The 18,693-nt window shown below is 37.2% G+C and overlaps 1 pseudogene; it reads right to left on the bottom strand.

Moving 5' to 3' along the window:
* Positions 1-7,420: 7,420 nt before the first annotated feature.
* On the bottom strand, positions 7,421-8,076 carry LOC101009094 (annotated as a pseudogene).
* Positions 8,077-18,693: the final 10,617 nt, after the last annotated feature.

Raw genomic sequence — 18,693 nt, 5'->3', positions numbered from 1 at the left:
CACTGCATTCCAGCCTGGGCCATAGAGCAAGACTCTGTCTTTAAAAAAAAAAAAAGGAATAAAACAAGATATTTTCTCCATTGTATTGCATTTACCCCTTTGTCAAAGATCAGGAGATTTTATTTATGTAGGTCTGTTCCTATTTCCGGGTTTTCTATTTTTTCCACTGATCTGTTTGTCTGTTATTTCATCAATATCACGGTGTCTTGATTATTGTTGCTTTATAGTAAGTCTTGAAATTGGGTAGTGTCAGTCCTCCAACATTGTTCTTTTTTAATATTGTGGTGTTCTGGATATTTTGCCTCTCCATAAAAACTATAGAATGAGTTTATTGATATCCACAAAGTAATTTGCTGGGATTTTGATTGGGATTGCATTGAATCTATAGATTGGGAAGAACTGACATCGTGATAATATTGGGTCTTCCTATCCATAAATATGGAACACCTTTCCATTTATGTAGTTCTTCGTTGATTTCATCAGAATTTTGTAGTTTTCGTCATATAAATCTTGTACATATTTTGTTAGATTTCCACTTAAGTATTTCATGCTAATGTAAATGGAATTTCTACTTAAGTATTTCATGCCAATGTAAATGGGATTGTGTTAATAATTTCAAATTCCTCTTGTTCATTGCTGCTTTATAGAAAAGTGATTGACTTTTGTATATTAACCTTGTGTCCTTCAACTTTGCTATAATTGCTTATTAGTTACAGCTTTTTCATTGATTCTTTCAGATTTTCTGCATAAACAATCATGTAATCGATGAACAAAAACAATGTTGTTTCATCCTTCCCAATTAGTATTCCTTTTGTTTCATTTTCTTGTCTCATTGCATTAGCTAGGATGTCCAGTATGATATTGAAAAGGATGCCAAGAGGGTCATCCTTGCTCACGGACATCCTTGCCCTGTTCCTGATTTTAATGGGAAAGATTCTCTTTTCTTACCATTAAACATGATGTTAGTTACAGGGATTTTAAAATAGATATTCTTATTAAGTTAAGGAAGTTCCCCTCATTTCCTAGTTTTCTAAGATTTAAAAAAAATTATGAATAGATGTTGGATTTTGTCAGATGTTTTATTTGCATCTAATGATATGATCATGTGATTTTTCTTCTGTAACCTGTTGATGGTATGGATTACATTAATTGATATTCTAATGTTGTACCGGCCTTGCATACTTGGAATAAATCTCACTTGATTGAGGTGTATACTTATTTTTATACATTGGGTTTGATTTGCTAGTATTTTGTTGAGAATTTTTGCATCTATGTTCATTAGAGATATTGATCTGTAGTTTTCTTCTCTTCTAGTGTCTTTGCCTGATTTTTGGTATTAGGGTGATGCTGGCCTGATAGAATTTGGTAGGAAGTATTTCCTCTGCTTCTATAATTTGAAAGAAATTATACAGGATTGATAAAATTCCTTCCTTAAATGTTTTGTGGAATTCACCAGCGAACCCATCAGGGCCTGGTGATGTCTGTTTTGGAAGGTTATTAGTTATTGATTCAATATCATTAATAGATATAGGCCTATTCAGATTGTTTATTTATTTTTCTTAATTTTTAATTTTATTTTTTGGTTCTTTTTAAAATTTTCAATAGCAATAGGGGTACAAGTGATTTTGGGTTACATGGACGAATTATATAGTGAGGAAGTCTGAGATTTTAGTGCACCTGTCACCCAAATACTGTGCATTGTACCCAATATGTAATTTTTTGTCCTTAATCCTCCTCCAACTCTCCCCTCTTCTGGGTTTCCAGTGTCCATTAAACCATTCTGTATGTCCTTGCATACCCATAGCTTAGTTCCCACTTATAAGTGAGAACATACAGTGTTTGGTTTTTCATTCCTGAGTTACTTCACTTAGAATAATGACCTCCAGTTTCATCCAAGTTGCTGAAGATTACATTATTTCATTCTTTTTTATGGTTGAGTAGTATTCCTTGGTGTGTGTGTGTGTGTGTGTGTGTATATATGTGTGTGTATGTGTATATATATATATATATAAAACATTTTAATTATTCACTCATCAGTTGATGGGCACTTAGGTTGGTTTCATGTCTTCACAATTATGAATTCTGCTGCAATAAACATACATGTGCAGATTTCTTTTTGATATAACGGCTTCTTTTCCTTTGGGTAGATATCTAGTAGTGGAATTGCTGGATGAAATGGTAGATCTACTTTTAGTTATTTCAAAAATCTACATACTCCTTTCCATGAAAAGTTTTACTAATTTACATTCTTACCAGCAGTGTGTAACTGTTTCTTCTTCACCACACAAGCATGGGATATATTTCCATTTGTTTGTGTCATCTATTATTTTTTTCGCCTCCTTGGTTAATACTCCTAGGTGTTTCATTTTATTTTTTTCCAGCTGTTGCAAAATGAAGTGAGTTATTGATTTGATTCTGTGCTTAGTCGTCGTTGGTGTATAGCAGTGCTACTGATTTATGTATATTGACTTTATAACCTGAGACTTTACTGAATTCATTTATCAAACCTAGGAGATTTTTTGGAGGAGTCTTTGGGGTTTTCTTGGTATACAATCATTTTCTTGGTACACAATCGTATCAGCAAACAGAGATAGTTTGACTTCCTGTTTTCCAATTTGGGTGCCCTTTATTTCTTTCTCTTATCTGATTGTTCTGGCTAGTATTTCCAGTACTATGTTGAATAAAAGTGTTGAATGTGGGCATCCTTGTCGCATTCCTGTTGTCAGGGAATTATTTCAATTTTTCCTCATTCAGTATAGTGCTGGCTGTGGGATTTTTATATATGGCTTTTATTATCTTGAGGTACATCTCTTCTATGCCTAGTTTGTTGAGGGTTTTTATCATAAAGGGATGATAGAATTTATCAAATGCTTTTTCTGAATCTATTGACTTGCATGTGTTGAACCATCCCTGCATCCCTGGGACAAAACTCACTTGATCACGGTTAATTAACTTTTTAATGTGGAATTTGGTTAGCTAGTATTTTGTTGAGTATTTTTGCATCTGTGTTTGTCAGGGATATGGGTTTTGTTGTTTTCTTCTTCTTATCATGTCCCTTCTTGGCTTTGGTATTGGGGATATACAGGCTTCATAGAATGAATTAGGGAATATTTGCTCTTTCTCAGTCTTTTGAAACAGTTTCAGTAACACCCAGTTCTTCAAATGTTGGGTAGAATTTGCATGTGAATCCATCTGGCTTTGGGCTTATTTTTGGCAAATTTTGTATTACTGATTCAATATCACCACTGCTTGCTATTGGTGTGTTCAGGATTTCTATTTCTGATTCAAGCTAGGAGGGTTGTATGTTTCCAGGAATCTATTGATTTTCTCTAGATATTCTAGTTTGAGTACATAGAGGTGTTCATAGTAATCTCAAATGGATTTTTATACTTCTGTGCTATTGGTTGTAAGTCTTCACTTTCATTTTCAATTAAGCTTATTTGAATCTGTTCTCTTTGTTTCTGGGTTAATGTACCTAATAGTCTATTGATGTTGTCTTTTGAAAAAACAGTTTTCTGTTTCATTGATCTTTGGTATTGTGTTTTTTATTTTTTAGTTTTAATTCATTTAGTTCTGCTCTGATCTTTGTCATTTTTTTTTTTCTTCTGCTAGCTTTGGGTTTGGTTTGTTCTTCTTTCTCTAGTTCCTTGAGATGTGTTGTTAGTTTGTCTATTTGTGAGATTTCAGACATTTCGATGTAGGCATTTAGTGCTGTAAACTTTTTTCTTAGCATGGCTTCTGCTTTATTTCAGGAGTTGTGATAAGTTGCATCACTGTTATCAGTAATTTCAAAGAATTTTAAAATTTACATCTTGATTTTATTACCCCCAAAATTATTCAGGAGCAGATTGTTCAATTTTCATGTATTTGTATAGTTTTCAGGGTTCCCTTGGTAATTGATTTCTAGTTTTATTCCACTGTGGTTTGAGAAGATACTCTAAATGATTTTGATTTTTAAAAATTTGTTGAGACTTATTTTGTGTCCTGTTGTATGCTCAGTCTTGGAGAATGTTCTGTGAGCTGATGAGAAGAAGGTATATTCTGCAGTTATTGATAGAATGTTCTGTAGATATCTGTGTAGTTTGTTTGTTCTAGAGTACAGTTTAAATTTAGTGTTTCTTTGTTGAATTTCTGCCATGATGATCTGTCTAGTGCTGTCAATGGAGTCTTAAAGTCACTCGCTGTTATTGTGTTGCTGTCTACTGATTTCCCCAAGTCTAGTAGTAATAGTTTTATGAATCTGGGAGCTCCAGAGGTAGGTGCATACATATTTAGGATTGTAATATTTTCTTGTTGGATTGATTCTTTTATTATTATTATTACTGTTGCTGCTTTAAAATGTGCTTTATCTGATATAATAATAGGAATTACTGCTCACTTTTGGTTGTCTTTTGCATGAAATATCATTTTCCACCCCTTTACCTTGAGTCTATAAAAATCCTTACATGTTAGGTGTGTGTCTTGAAGACAGCATCAGTTTATGATTTCTTTTTTTTTTTTCTTTTAAGATGGAGTCTCACTCTGTCGCCAGGCTGGAGTGCAGTGGTATGATCTCGGCTCACTGCAACCTCCACCTCCTGGGTTCAAGCGATTCTCCTGCCTCAGCCTCCTGAGTAGCTGGGATTACAGGTGCCCACCACCATGCCCAGCTAATTTTTGTATTTTTAATAGAGATGGGGTTTTGTCATATTGGCCAGGCTGGTCTTGAACTTCTGACCTCAGGTGACCCACCTGCCTTGGCCTCCCAAAGTGCTGGGATTATAGGTGTGACCCACCACACCTGGCCAGTATTTCTTTTTCTTTCTTTTTTCTTTTTTCTTTATTTGGCTCTTTATTTCCATTTTAGTGATCATTCAGCATATGATAGAGCCATTATATTATTTATACAATAATGGCAATAACAATAATAATTCGTTGTTTGCCAACATCTATCTTCAAGTCAAAATAGTAAGTTAGTGAGATACTCAATTTCTCTATAAATAGACCAGCCTAGTTTTGATAATGCATATAATGAAACATTTAATTATATATTATACTTTTTAAAGATTATTTAGAGTATTTTTTATTTCAATAGTTTTTGGGGAACAGGTGGTGTTTGTTTACATGCATATATTCTTTAGTGGTGATTTCTGAGATTTTGGTGTACCCATCACCAAGCAGTGTACACTGCACCCATTGTGTAGTCTTTTATTCTTCACCCACCTCCCAGCCTTCCCCTTGAGTACCCAGAGTCCAATATATTATTCTTATCTTTTTGTATCCTCATAGCTTAGCTCCCACTTATAAGTGAGAATTTAAAATGTTTGGGTTTCCATTCTTGAGTTACTTCATGCAGAATAATGGTCTCTAACTCTATCCAGGTTGCTGTGAATGCAATTATTTCATTTTCTTAGGGCTGAGAAGTATTCTATGGTGTATATATGTGTATATATATACATATTATCACATTTTCTTTATCCACTTGTGGGTTGATGGGCATTTAGGCTGGATTCATAATTTTGCAACTGTGAGTTGTGCTACTATAAATATGTGTGTGCAAGTGTTTTTTTCATATGACTCCTTGTTCTCTGGGTAGATACTCCAGTAGTGGGATTGCTGGATCAAATGGTAGATCTACTTTCTGTTCTTTAAGAAATCTCCATATTGTTTTCCATAGTGGTTGTAGTAGTTTACATTCCCACCAGCAGCGTAAAAGTTTTCCCTTTTCACCATATTCATGCCAGCATCTTTTTTTTTTAATTTTTAAATTATGGTCATTCTTGCAAGAGTGAGGTGGTATCTCATTGTGTTTTTGATTTGCATTTCTCTGATAATTAGTGATTTTGAACATTTTTTTTCTTATGTTTGTTGGCCATTTGTATATCTTCTTTTGAGAATTATCTATTCATGTCCTTAGCCCACTTTTTGATGGGATTATTTGTTTTTTCTTGCTTATTTGTTTGAGTTCCTTGTAGATTCTGGATATTAGTTCCTTGTCAGATACATAGTTTACAAGTATTTTTTCCCACTTTGTGGGTTTTCTGTTTACTCTACTGATTATTTCTTCTGTGAAGAAGCTTTTTAGTTTAAGTCCAACCTATTTATTTTTGTTTTTGTTGCACTTGCTTTTGTGTTCTTGGTTATGAACTCTGCATAGGCCAATGTCTAGAAGAATTTTTCCGAAGTTATCTTCTAGAAGTCATCAAAATGTGTACATTTAAAATAAACCATACAATTTTACTAGTAAGAAAGCCTGTAGTTAAGTTTAATTGAAACTGAATTTCACAAGTTAATAATTTAAATCCTTAGACAAAGTTACAGAAAGTGCATCTTCTTGTTTTCCATCTTCATGCAATGTTAAATTTTTTTGGTGTTTATACCATTTAAAAAATAAAAACATCCTAATACTTAAGCAATATGTACATTTAAATTTTTGGTGGTGGTTTGTATTTTAAAAGAAATAGTTTTCTTAGGATTTGCCTCAGTTTCTGGTAGAAATGCTTACAGGAACTAGCTAATTAAAACTAAGAAAAGCACATTCAAAATACTGATTTACTTTGATAGCAAATGGTTGTTCTTTGAATACTAATGAAGATAGACAAGACCCATTAAGGTGAAGTGGGCTATTTCAAATATTCAACAGTTTATATAAATATTTATTATATATAAATATATATACACACAGACACACATACACATAAACACACACACACTGGAGTGCAGTGGCCCAATCTCAGCTTACTGCAGCCTTTGCCTCCTGGGTTCAAGTGATTCTCCAGCTCAGCCTCCTGAGTAGCTGGACCACAGGTGTGCACCACTATGCGCAGATAATTTTTACATTTTTAGTAGACTAGGTTTCCACGTTGGCCAGGCTGGTCTGGAACTCCTGACCTCAAGTGATCTGCCCACCTTGGCCTCCCAAAGTGTTGGGATTACAGGTGTGACCCACCACGCCCAACCCTAGTTTACAAAAATATTTAAAAAGGTTTTTAAGAGCTAAGCATCTGTATCCACTGACAGCAATGCAATACCTAGTTTATGATGACTTAAAACAAATACCCATAAGGAAAAAAAGCTTTATTTTATCTAAATTTACTTTCAGTCAATAGTTAAGTAGCATTATTCCTCCCAGTACTATACTCCCTGTCTCTATAAGGCTGTTCTTGGGAGCCAGACAGTTTAGGTAATAAGGTAGTCAAGAGGGTAACTGCTTGTAGTTATAAATCGACAGTAACTTTCTGCTTTTCTCTTAATGTGCTGATAGTTGTGTCTAAAAAATGCAATTCTTAAAAAGGTATCATTTCTGATTTTGTTGTCATCTGTAACCTGTGGAAACTAATCACATGAAACTACAATATTAGCAAATTTATTGAAATCCGTATAGAAAACATAAATTATCACTAATTTCAAACTCTGATTTATTAGTGTGTCACTGAATCTTTTAAAAAATGAAAAAGAAAAAGAAAAGCAGCTCCAAAGATAGTCTTATACCATTCTTTAAAAAGGAAACTGTTTCATTTAACTTTATACCCACCCCACACTGCAGTTTCAAAACAGAATATTTAATAGTCATGGTCATGAGCATTACACCAAGATGAGGTTTTCTATTTTGCTCCCATAGCTTCTGGTTAACAGAAAACACATGCTTCTTTTATTGAAGGAGTTTGGTCCAGCTGATGTTAATGTATTTCTTCCAATATATTTTATCCTCATCTTTGCTTCTGGAGGCATTGCCTCAGGTTGACTACCTTCATTTTCATTAAAACCTGCTGCTACCAAAAGAATTTTTGAAGCAAGAGTTGGAACAGGTTCTTTAGGCTTACTTAGTCCAAGTTTGATGGATATGGCTGATGCTTTCTTTGTCATCTGACTACCTGTGGCAGATCTAAACTTGATCTTTGTAGGCTTTGTTGGGAGGACTGCAGCTTCTTTTTCAGCTGACGGATTCTCAGTGCTGTGACCAGAACTTTTCCCTCCATTACTGGAATAAACAGCCTTAGTTTTCACAGGTTTTTTCACTTCTTCTTCAGGTCTTCCAATGGCTCCAGCTCACTGCAACTTTTCAGCCTTCTCCTCTCCCACCTTCCTATCTGCCATTTTCCCTGCTATGGCCTACCCTGCAGCCAAGCCAGGCTCTTTCAGAGTTTTTGATGTAGGCGTTTAATGCTATGAAGTTTCCCCTTAGCACCACTTTTGCTGTATCTCAGATATTTTGATAGGTTGTGTCACTATTATTCCATTCAAAGGATTTTTAAATTTCTATCTTGATTTTATTGTTGACCCAAAGATTATTCAGGAGTAGATTATTTAATTTCCACATATTTGTATAGTTTTGAGTATTCCTTTTTGTATTGGCTTCCAATTTTTTTCCACTGTGGTCAGCAAGAGTACTGGTATAATTTTGATACTCTTAAATTTATTGAAACTTTTTTTTTTTTTTTTTTGAGACGGAGTCTCGCTCTGTCGCCCGGGCTGGAGTGCAGTGGCCGGATCTCAGCTCACTGCAAGCTCCGCCTCCCGGGTTTACGGCATTCTCCTGCCTCAGCCTCCCTTTTGTTGCCTATCCTATGGTCTATCTTGGAAAATGTTCCATGTTCTGATAAACAGATTATATATTCTGCAGTTGTTGGGTAGAATGTTCTGTAAATATCTGTTAAGTTGATTTGTTCTAAGGGTATAGTTTAAGTCAATTGTTTCTTATTTGACTTTCTGTCTTGATGACCTGTCTAGTGCTGTCAGTGGAGTATGTTTCCCACTATTACTGTGTTGCCATCTGTCTCATTTCTTAGGCCTAGTAGTAATTGTTTTATTGTTTTTTAAAATTATTTTATAAATTTGGGAGCTCCAGTGTTAGGTGCATATATATTGTGATATTTTCCTGTTGGCTAATTCTTTTGTCATTATATAATGTCTCTCTTTGTCTTTTTAAACTGTTGAGGCTTGGTCTGTTATAAGAATAGCTACTCCTGCTTGCTTTTGGTTTTCATTTGCATTGAATATCTCTTTCCACCCCTTTACCTTATGTTTATGTGAGGCCATATGTGTTAGGTGAGATTCTTGAAGATAGCAGATACTTAGTTGGTGAAATTTTATGCATTATGCCATTCTTTATCTTCTAAGCGAAGCATTCAGGCAACTTACATTTAACATTAGTATTGAGATGTGAGGTACCATTCTATTTATCGTGCTACTTGTTGCCTGAATATCTTTTTTTCCTTGTGTAGTGGTTTATAGGCCCTGTGAGATTTATGCTTTAAGGAGGTTCTGTTTTGGTGTATTTCAAGGTTTTGTTTCAAGATTTAGAACTCTGTTTAGCATTTCTTGTAGTGCTGGCTTGGTAGTGGCAAATTCTCTAAACATTTGTTTGTCTGAGAAAGACTTTTTCTCTTCTGTATTAGTATGTTTACACACTGCTATAAAGGACTACTGGAGATGGGGTAATTTATAAAGAAAAGTGGTTTAATTGACTCACAATTTCACATGCCTATGGGATCCTTATGAAACTTACAACTACAGCAGAAGATGAAGCAGAAGCAAGGCATGTCTTACATGGTGGCAGGAGAGAGAAGGAAATGGGGAAAGTGCCACACTTTAAAACCATCAGACGGTGTGAGAACTCACTATCAAAAGAACAGCATGGGGGAAATTCATTCCCATGATCTTGCACCCCCTGAAGCGATGGCCCTAGCTGTATTTTGGCCTCTTTTAGTCACAGTTGGAGCTGGAGCTGCTAGGATGCAGGGTACCATGTCCCAAGGCTGCCCATAGAAGCTGGACACTAGGCCTGGCCCACTAACCCATTTCTTCCTCCTAGATCTCCAGGTCTGTGGCCTGTGATGGGAGGGTCTGCCTTGAACGACTGACCCTGGAGACATTTTCCCCATTGTCTTGGCTATTAACATTCAGCTTCTCTTTACTTATGCAAATTTCTGCAGCTGGCTGGAATTTCTTTCTAGAAAATGGGTTTTTCTTTTCTACCACAAGGTCAGGCTGGAAAATTTTTAAACTTTTACATTCTACTTTCCTTTTAAACGTAAGTTCCTATTTCAGACCATCTCTTTGTAAATGCATATGACTGTACACTGTTAGGAGCAGCAGGGCAATATTTTGAATGCTTTGTTGCTTAGAAATTTTTTACTCCAGATACTCTAAATAACCTCTTTCAAGTTCAAAGTTCCACAGATATTTGGGGAAGGGGCACAATGCCACCAGTCTTTTTTCATAACAAGAGCGACCTTTGCTTAAATTTCCAGTGAGTTTTTATCTTTATCTGAGACCACCTCAGCCTGGATTTCATTGTTTATATCACTATCAGTATTTTGGTCACAACCATTCAACACGTCTCTAGGAAGTTCCAAACTTTCCCACATCTTCCTGTATTCATCTGAACTTTTCAAACTGTTTCAACCTCTGCCTGTTACCCAGTTACCAAGTCACCTCCGCATTTTCATGTATCTTTATAGCAGTGCTCCACTCTTCTGGTACAGAATTCCTGTATCAGTCAATTTTCACACTGCTATAATGAACTACCTGAGACTGGGTAATTTATAAAGAAAATACTGTTAATTGATTCACAGTTCTGCATGCCTGGGGAGGCCTCAGAAATGTTAACAATCATGGCATAAGGTAAAGGGGTAAGCAACGTGTATATTACGTGACAGAATGAGAGAGAGCACGAGGCGGGGATGTGCCACACTTTTAAACCATCAGATCTTGTGAGAACTCACCCACTATCACAAGAACAGCATGGGGGAAATCTACCTTCATGATTTAATAACCTCCCACCTGGTCCCTCCCCTGACATATGGGGATTAAAATTCAACATGAGATTTGAGTGGAGACACAGAGCCCAACCATACCACCTTCACTTATGAAACTTAGTTTTGCTGGATACAGAATTCTTGGCTGATAATTACTTTGTTTAAGAAAGCTAGAGATAGGACCCAATCCTTTCTGGCTTCTAGGGTTTCTGCTGACAAATCTGTAGTTAATCTGACAGATTTTCTTTTATAGGTTACCTGATGCGTTTGTCTCACTGCTCTTAATATGCTTTCCTTCATCTTGACTTTAGATAACCTGATGACTATGTTCCTAGGTGATAATATTTTTGCAATAAATTTTCCAGGTGTTCTTTGGGCTTCTTATATTTGGATGTCTAGATCTCTAGCACAACGAGGGAAGTTTTCCTTGATTATTCCCTGAAATAAGTTTTCCAAACTTTTAGATTTCTTTTCTTTCTCAGGAAGAACAGTGGTTCTTATGTTTGATCATTTAACATAATTCCAAATTTCTTGGAGGTTTTATTCATTTTTAATTTTTTTCTTTGTCTTTGATAGGTTGGATTAATTCAGACACCTTTTATTTGAGCTGTGAAGTTCTTTCTTCTATTTGTTTAATTCTATTTTTTAACATTTTCAGTGTATTTTGCATTTCTCTAAGTGTGTCTTTCATTTCCAGAAGTTGTGATTATCTTGTCTTTATGATAGCCGTTTCTCTGGAGGCTTTTTTATCCATATCCTGTATTTTTAAAAAATTTCTTTAAGTTGTTTTTCACTTTTCTCTAGTGCCTTCTTGAGTAGCTTAATAATCATCCTTCTGAATTCTTTGGCAATTCAGATTTTATTTTCCCTTGGTTGGGATCCATTGCTGGAGAGCTAGTGTGATCTCTTGGTGTTGTTATAGAAACTGGTTTTGTCATATTACCAGAATTACTTTTCTGGTCTCTTCTCATTTGGGTAGACTGTTTTGGTTGAAAAATCTGGAACTCAAGGGATGCTGTTCAGATTTTTTTGTCCCATGGGGTGATCTTTGATGTGGTACTCTCCCCCTTCACCTGGGAAAGGACTTCCTGAGAGCCAGACTGCAGTAATTGTGATTGCCCTCCTGGGTCTAAACACCCAGCGGGGCTGCCTGACTTTTGGCTGATGCTGAGGAATGTCTACAAAAGAAACTTTTCACAAGCAGAAAGTTCTGGAACTCAAAGCCTGCTCTCTGGATTCTTTTGTCCCACAGGGTACTTTCTTGATGTGGTACACTCTCCCCTCCCCTAGGAGTAAGAGTCCCTGAGGGACAACCTACTGTGAATCATGCTGCTCTTCTGGGCCCAGCCACCTCGTGGAACTGCCACACTCCAGGATGGTGCTGGGGCATGTCTGTAAGGGATCCAGTGATGTGACATTTCCTCAAGTCTCCTAGCAGCAGGTATCAGCACCAACTCTCACTCTCCTGCCACCACCATCAGTTAGATTTCCTTGGTTATAAATAGCCTTAGTGTGTTGGCTTTCTCAAGTGTCAGTTGTAGTAGTAATGAACTAGTCATGTGGACAGACTCAAGACATCCTGGTTAACCAGGGTGCTGCAGGCAATGGTGATAGCTGAGGTCTTGCACAAGTTTTCTTGTTCCTGGGCACCGTGTTACTTTGCTTAAGTATTCTGTATTGGACCATATTGATTGGCCTCTGGCCAGGAGGTGGTGCTTGTAAGAGAGCACCAGCTGCAGTGGTGGCGGTGGGAATTGTGCCTGCCTTATATTACCCACGGAAGGTAATCTGGTGTCTCAGGCAATGAGCAGGGTCATAGAGCTCCCAAAAGTTTCTGTGTTTTGTGTTAAGCTACCAGGGCAGATGGAAGGGCAAAGCCACATGGGGGTGAGTCAGGCAAGTCTGCACTCTGACTCCCCATGTGCAGGTGTAAGCAGCAGCCCCAGTGGGGATCAGATGACAGTTATCTGGTCACTGATGTAATGTTCCATGGAGGAGTACAGCTGCCTCCACTGCATGGAAGAATCTGCATTTAGGGAAGGGAGTAGCAGGCAGCAGTAAGCCCCACCCAGCTCCGACACAATTGGCAAGGCATGTCTCACACACCACACTGTTCCACTAGAAGCGGCAAGATAGATTCTAGGCAGTCTACACTCAGAACTCAAAACTGCTCCCAGGCCATAAGTCTTCTCCCTCAAGACAGAAACCATGGCTTTCAGGCTAGGGCCCACCCACTCCACACTTGCACATGTGGCTACAGCACTCTTCCTCCTTACCCCTCGGTTCTGGTGAAGCAGGATTGTCCCCACTTGAGATTATATTATGAATCTCAATTGGGAGCTTCTATCAACCTGGAACTGCCACCTGAGTTATCCAGCTGACTTCTACAAGATCCCCTATGAGGTAGGATCAGGAATGGCTTCCCTCCATTCTTGCTGGAGTCTGGCAGTACATGCAAAGTACATGCTGTTGCTGCTCCTCTTCATGTACTCTCACCGCTCACAGCTCCAGCACTGGATAGGGTTAAGGCCTTCCACTGTGGGCTGCTTGCCAGGTTCCCTAGTGGAGAGTATATCCTGGAGGCAGCCCCTCCCCTTATTGCACTCTGAGGACTTAACAGCTTTTTGCCTGGCTCACGGTGTAGGCTGCAGCCCGCTGCTTCTTTCAAAGGATCTGTGGTTTCTTTCTGTTTTCCTGTTAAGTTCCTGTGTTGCTTCTTGGAAAAAAAAGTTCACAGCTTGTTGCTACATAACCATGTTGGTTGGCCTCCAGCCAGGATGTGGTGCTTGTAAGAGAGCACCAGCTGCAGTGGTAGCGGTGGGAATTGTGCCTGCCTTATATTACTCAGGGAAGGTAATCTGGTGTCTCAGGCAATGAGCAGGGCCATAGAGCTCCCAAAAGTTCTGTGTTTTGTGTTAAACTACCAGGGCAGGTGGAAGGGCAAAGCCAAGTGGGGGCTGACAGGGTTTTGTGAGGGTTATCCATGTAGTTCATTCTTTTTCATGGCTGAATAATATTTAATTGTATGGATATACTACATTTTGTTGTAGTTGGTAGACATGTGGGTTGTTTCTACTTTTTGGCTATGTACATTGTGTGTACGTCTTTTGTGTGAACATGTTTTCCTTTTCTTTTTTTTCTTTTGAGGTGGAGTCTTGCTCTGTCACCTAGGCTGGAGTGCAGTGGCACAATCTCAGCTCACTGCAACCTCCACCTCCCTGGTTCAAGCAGTTCTCCTGCCTCAGCCTCCTGAGTAGCTGGGATTATAGGCACACACCATCACGCTGGGCTAATGTTTTTGTATTTTTAGTAGAAATGGGGTTTCACCATGTTGGCCAGACTGTTACTGAACTCCTGACCTCTGGCAATCTACATACCTCAGCCTCCCAAAGTGCTGGGATTACAGATGTAAGCCACTGCACCTGGCCAGTATCCCTTTTCTACAGCCGTATTAAAACAGGTACAAACATTTATTTTCCGATTTAGTTTTCCTTTCTGTGCATATCAAAGTTGTACTCTTCAGACCAACAAGCTAACTTGAGGCAAATTACATAGCTTTCCATATACCCTTTTTTCCTCAGGTGCTAATCAAAGGCTCTGAAAATGGATACTGCTGTAGTAATGTCTGCTTTATTCTTAAAGTGCTTCTATTACTAGATGTAAAGATTTGATGTTAACAAAAGGGTTTTAATATGTAAATATGAATGAATGCCTTTAGTTTACCCGTTTGTCTATTATTATTAGTCTGTTTTCATTTATGCTTCATAGAGGTGGATCCTTTCATGATCTGGAATACATTTCACTAGATATTGTTGCATTTTAAGAATGAAAATACAGCTGTTTTCTGTCTTAGATTAATCCTGCTGCTGCTATGAGAAACTGAAAATCAAGAATGTGATGCACTTTTTACATTACTATATACCATACATATACCATAGCTTGCTTTGATGCCTTTCCTGTAGCACAGCCACTAACAAGAGTGAGTGAATTATAAATTCTCTTTGGGAAGGAATCAGTGCAACTAACTAATTATTAGCTGATATTGGCCTATGAAGGACAATAACTTAGAAACACAAGAATTCTGTTAATAGTACACTTTTTGGCCTTAAATGTCTTCTACTACTGAAAATAGTTTAAATCTTAGCTTTGTTTCTATTACTCCCTCTCTCTGCCTCAGCAAGGGGAGTTGGGAAGAATGGCGTAAAGGACATAGTGTCATTGATTTGTTGCTGAACTTTTAGAAAACATTAATCTATGTATGCTGGGGACTTATATTTTGTTTGTATATAGAGGAGAAATAATGCTGCCCTGAACCAATCACATTTAGTATAAATCACGTCAATCAAAACCTGGCAGAGACACAACAAAAATGAAAATTTCAGGCCAGTATCCTTGATGAACATCAATGTGAAACTCTTCAATAAAATACTGGCAAACCGAATCCAGCAGCACATCAAAAAGCTTATCCACCACAATCAAGTCAGCTTCATGTCTGGGATGCAAGGCTGGTTCAACATATGCAAATCCATAAATGTAATCCATCACGTAAACAGAACCAATGACAAAAACCACAAGATTATCTCAGTAGATGCAGAAAAGGCCTTCCATAACATTCAATACCCCTTCATGCTAAAAACTCTCAATAAATTCGATATTGATGGAATGTGTCTCAAAATAAAAAGAGCTATTTATGACAAACACACAGCCAATATCATAATGAATGGGCAAAAGCTGGAAGCATTCCCTTTGAAAACCAGCACAAGACAAGAATGCCCTCTCTCACCACTCCTATTCAACGTAGTATTAGAAGTTCTGGCCAGGGCAATTAGACAAGACAAAGAAATGAAGGGTATTCAAATAGGAAGAGAGGAAGTCAGATAGTCTCTGTTTGAAGATGACATGACTATATATTTATAAAACCCCATCGTCTCACTGCAAATCTCCTTAAACTGATAAGCAACTTCAGCAAAGTCTCAGGATACAAAATCAATGTGCAAAAATCACAAGCATTCCTATACACAAATAACAGACAAATGGAGAGCCAAATCATGAGTGAGCTCCCATTCACAATTGCTACAAAGACAATAAAATACCTAGGAATACAACTTACAAGGGATGTGAAAGACCTCCTCAAGGAGAACTACAAACCACTGATCAAGGAAATAAACAAGAAAGGACACAAACAAATGGAAAAACATTCCATGCTCATGAATAGGAAGAATCAATATCATGAAAATGGCCATACTGTCCAAAGTAATTTATAGGTTCAGTGCTATCCCCATCAAGCTACCATTGACTTTCTTCACAGAATTACAACAACAACAAAAAAAAACCAAAAAAACCACAACTACTTTAAATTTCATATGGAACCAAAAAAGAGCCCGTATAGCGAAGACAATCCTAAGCAAGAAGAACAAAGCTGGAGGCATCACGCTACCTGACTTCAAACTATACTACAAGGCTACAGTAACCAAAACATCATGGTACTGCTACCAAAACAGATATATAGACCAATGGAACAGAAGAGAGGCCTCAGAAATAATGCCACACATCTACAACCATCTGATCTTTGACAGACTTGACAAAAACAAGCAATGGGGAAATGATTCCCTATGGTCTTGGGAAAACTGGCTAGCCATATGCAGAAAACTGAAACTGGACCTCTTCCTTACACCTTTTACAAAAATTAACTCAAGATGGATTAAAGACTAAAATGTATGACCTACAACCATAAGAACCCTAGAAGAAAACCTAGGCAATACCATTCAGGACATAGCCATGGGCGAAGACTTCATGACTAAAACACCAAAAGCAATGACTAAAGCCAAAGCTGACAAATGGGATCTGATTAAAGAGCTTCTGCACAGTGAAAGAAACTGTCATCAGAGCGCACAGGCAACCTATAGAATGGAAGAAAATTTTGTAATCTGTCCATGTGACAAAAGGCTGATATTCAGGATCTACAAAGAATAGACACTTCTCAAAAGAAGACATTTATGCAGCCAAGAAACATATGAAAAAAAGCTCATCATCACTGGTCATTAGAGAAATGCAAATCAAAACCACAATGAGATACTATCTCACGCCAGTTAGAATGGTGATTATTAAAAAGCCAGGAAACATCAGATGCTTGAGAGAATGTGGAGAAATAGGAACACTTTTACACCGTTGGTGGGAGTTTAAATTAGTTCAATCATTGTGGAAGACAGTGTGGCAATTCCTCAAGGATCTAGAACCAGAAATACCATTTGACCCAGCAATCCCATTACTGGGTATATACCCAAAGTGCTTGATGCAATCATGCTACTATAAAGACACATGCACACGATGTTTATTGTGGCACTATCTCACAGTAGCAAAGACTTGAACAACCCAAATGTCCATCAACAATGATAGACTGGATAAAGAAAAATGTGGCACATACACACCATGGAATACTATGCAGCCATAAAAAAGATGAGTTCATCTCTTTTGCAGGGACATGGATGCAGCTGGAAACCATCATTCTCAGCAAACTAACACAAGAACAGAAAACCAAACACTGCATGTTCTCACTCATAAGTGGGAGTTGAACAATGAGAACACATGGACACAGGGAGGGGAACATCACACACCAGTGCCTGTCAAGGGGTGGGGCTAGGAGGGATAGCATTAGAGAAATATCTAATGTAGATGATGGGTTGGATGGGTGCAACAAACCGCCATGGCATGTATACCTATGTAACAAACCTGCACATTCTGCACATGTATCCCCAAACTTAACAGTATAATAAAAATATTTTAAAAATTAAATTATTGAAAAAATAACTCCAACTATTCTGTTTCTCTTATATATTTTTATATAGCAAAGGAAAACTTTAGTAAGAATGCTACATGATAAGAAGAAAAATCATTTCTCAAGCACATACCGAAACTTGAAGGTAATTGAACCCAAAATAATGGATGGGAAACACTAAATGAAGTGAAGGAATATGAGAAAGATGTGTGGGTCCAAGCTATCTGGTTATATTTTGATGTTGCCAATATTGCAAAGTCAAAATTTTAATTTTCTTATTTAATGTATTTGTTGGCCAGAGAGCTATTTTTGTATCAATGTGCCTTGCACGTACATTAAAAAAAATTTTGAAAGGCCATGTAGTAATGCCTGAGATAGTTGATGGTTCTTACCACCTCACTAATTTTTATGCAGTATGAAATGCTCATTCCATTGTCCAACTGATGTTCTCTATTTATAGATCTTGTCACACTGGAACTATTTTATAAGCTGGGGAAGTGATTTACTGTTTTTGTTGTATATTTTTTGTTCTTAGTCTGTTAGTGGCTGTTCTGTAGTGGGAAATAGTAAAAGGATTCTTCACTCCCTTTTCTTTTTCCCCCAGCACCTTCTTCAAGTAATGTGATGACACCATTTCTTGTGTGCTTTGGAAAAAGTTTCAGTTTGTTGCCTCCTTTAGTGTTTTAAAGAAGTGTTATACAAAGCATTGTTTGCAGAATGTAGGGAGAAAATGGAGTCCACTTTAATTTGGAATTCTTTGTGAGCTATGATACAAGTTATCAGCTCTGTCTAACTTTAAAAATTTTGTTATTAAAAGCACCTTGCTTAGAATATTTTAAATATTTATGTCTACAACAATTTTCTCAAAATAATAAACTGTGCAATTCTTGTCATTAAAAAAAGATCTGAATTCTCCCTAATGTGACTTGTTAGTTTCTCTGTGTATTTCCTGCTAGTGTAAATGTGAAAGCTTTGCTTGCATTATGTTTTAGAAATGCATTTTGCACACTCTAATTTTGCCGAAGCTCCATGAAAAGGTTAGATCTAAGTAGATAAATAAAGCTATGCACATGTTTTGAAAGTTTAATTTGTGAGTCATTACCAAAAGTGGCCTATTTGTCCTTATTAGTTTGCTGTTCTTAGCTTTACTATCTTTGGAAACTTGGCTCAAAGTTATAT

The sequence above is a fragment of the Papio anubis genome, chromosome X (assembly GCF_008728515.1).
Source record: "Papio anubis isolate 15944 chromosome X, Panubis1.0, whole genome shotgun sequence".
Lineage (NCBI taxonomy): Eukaryota > Metazoa > Chordata > Mammalia > Primates > Cercopithecidae > Papio > Papio anubis.
Note: the sequence above shows the minus strand (reverse complement) of the source record. Positions and strands in the feature narration are given on the sequence as shown.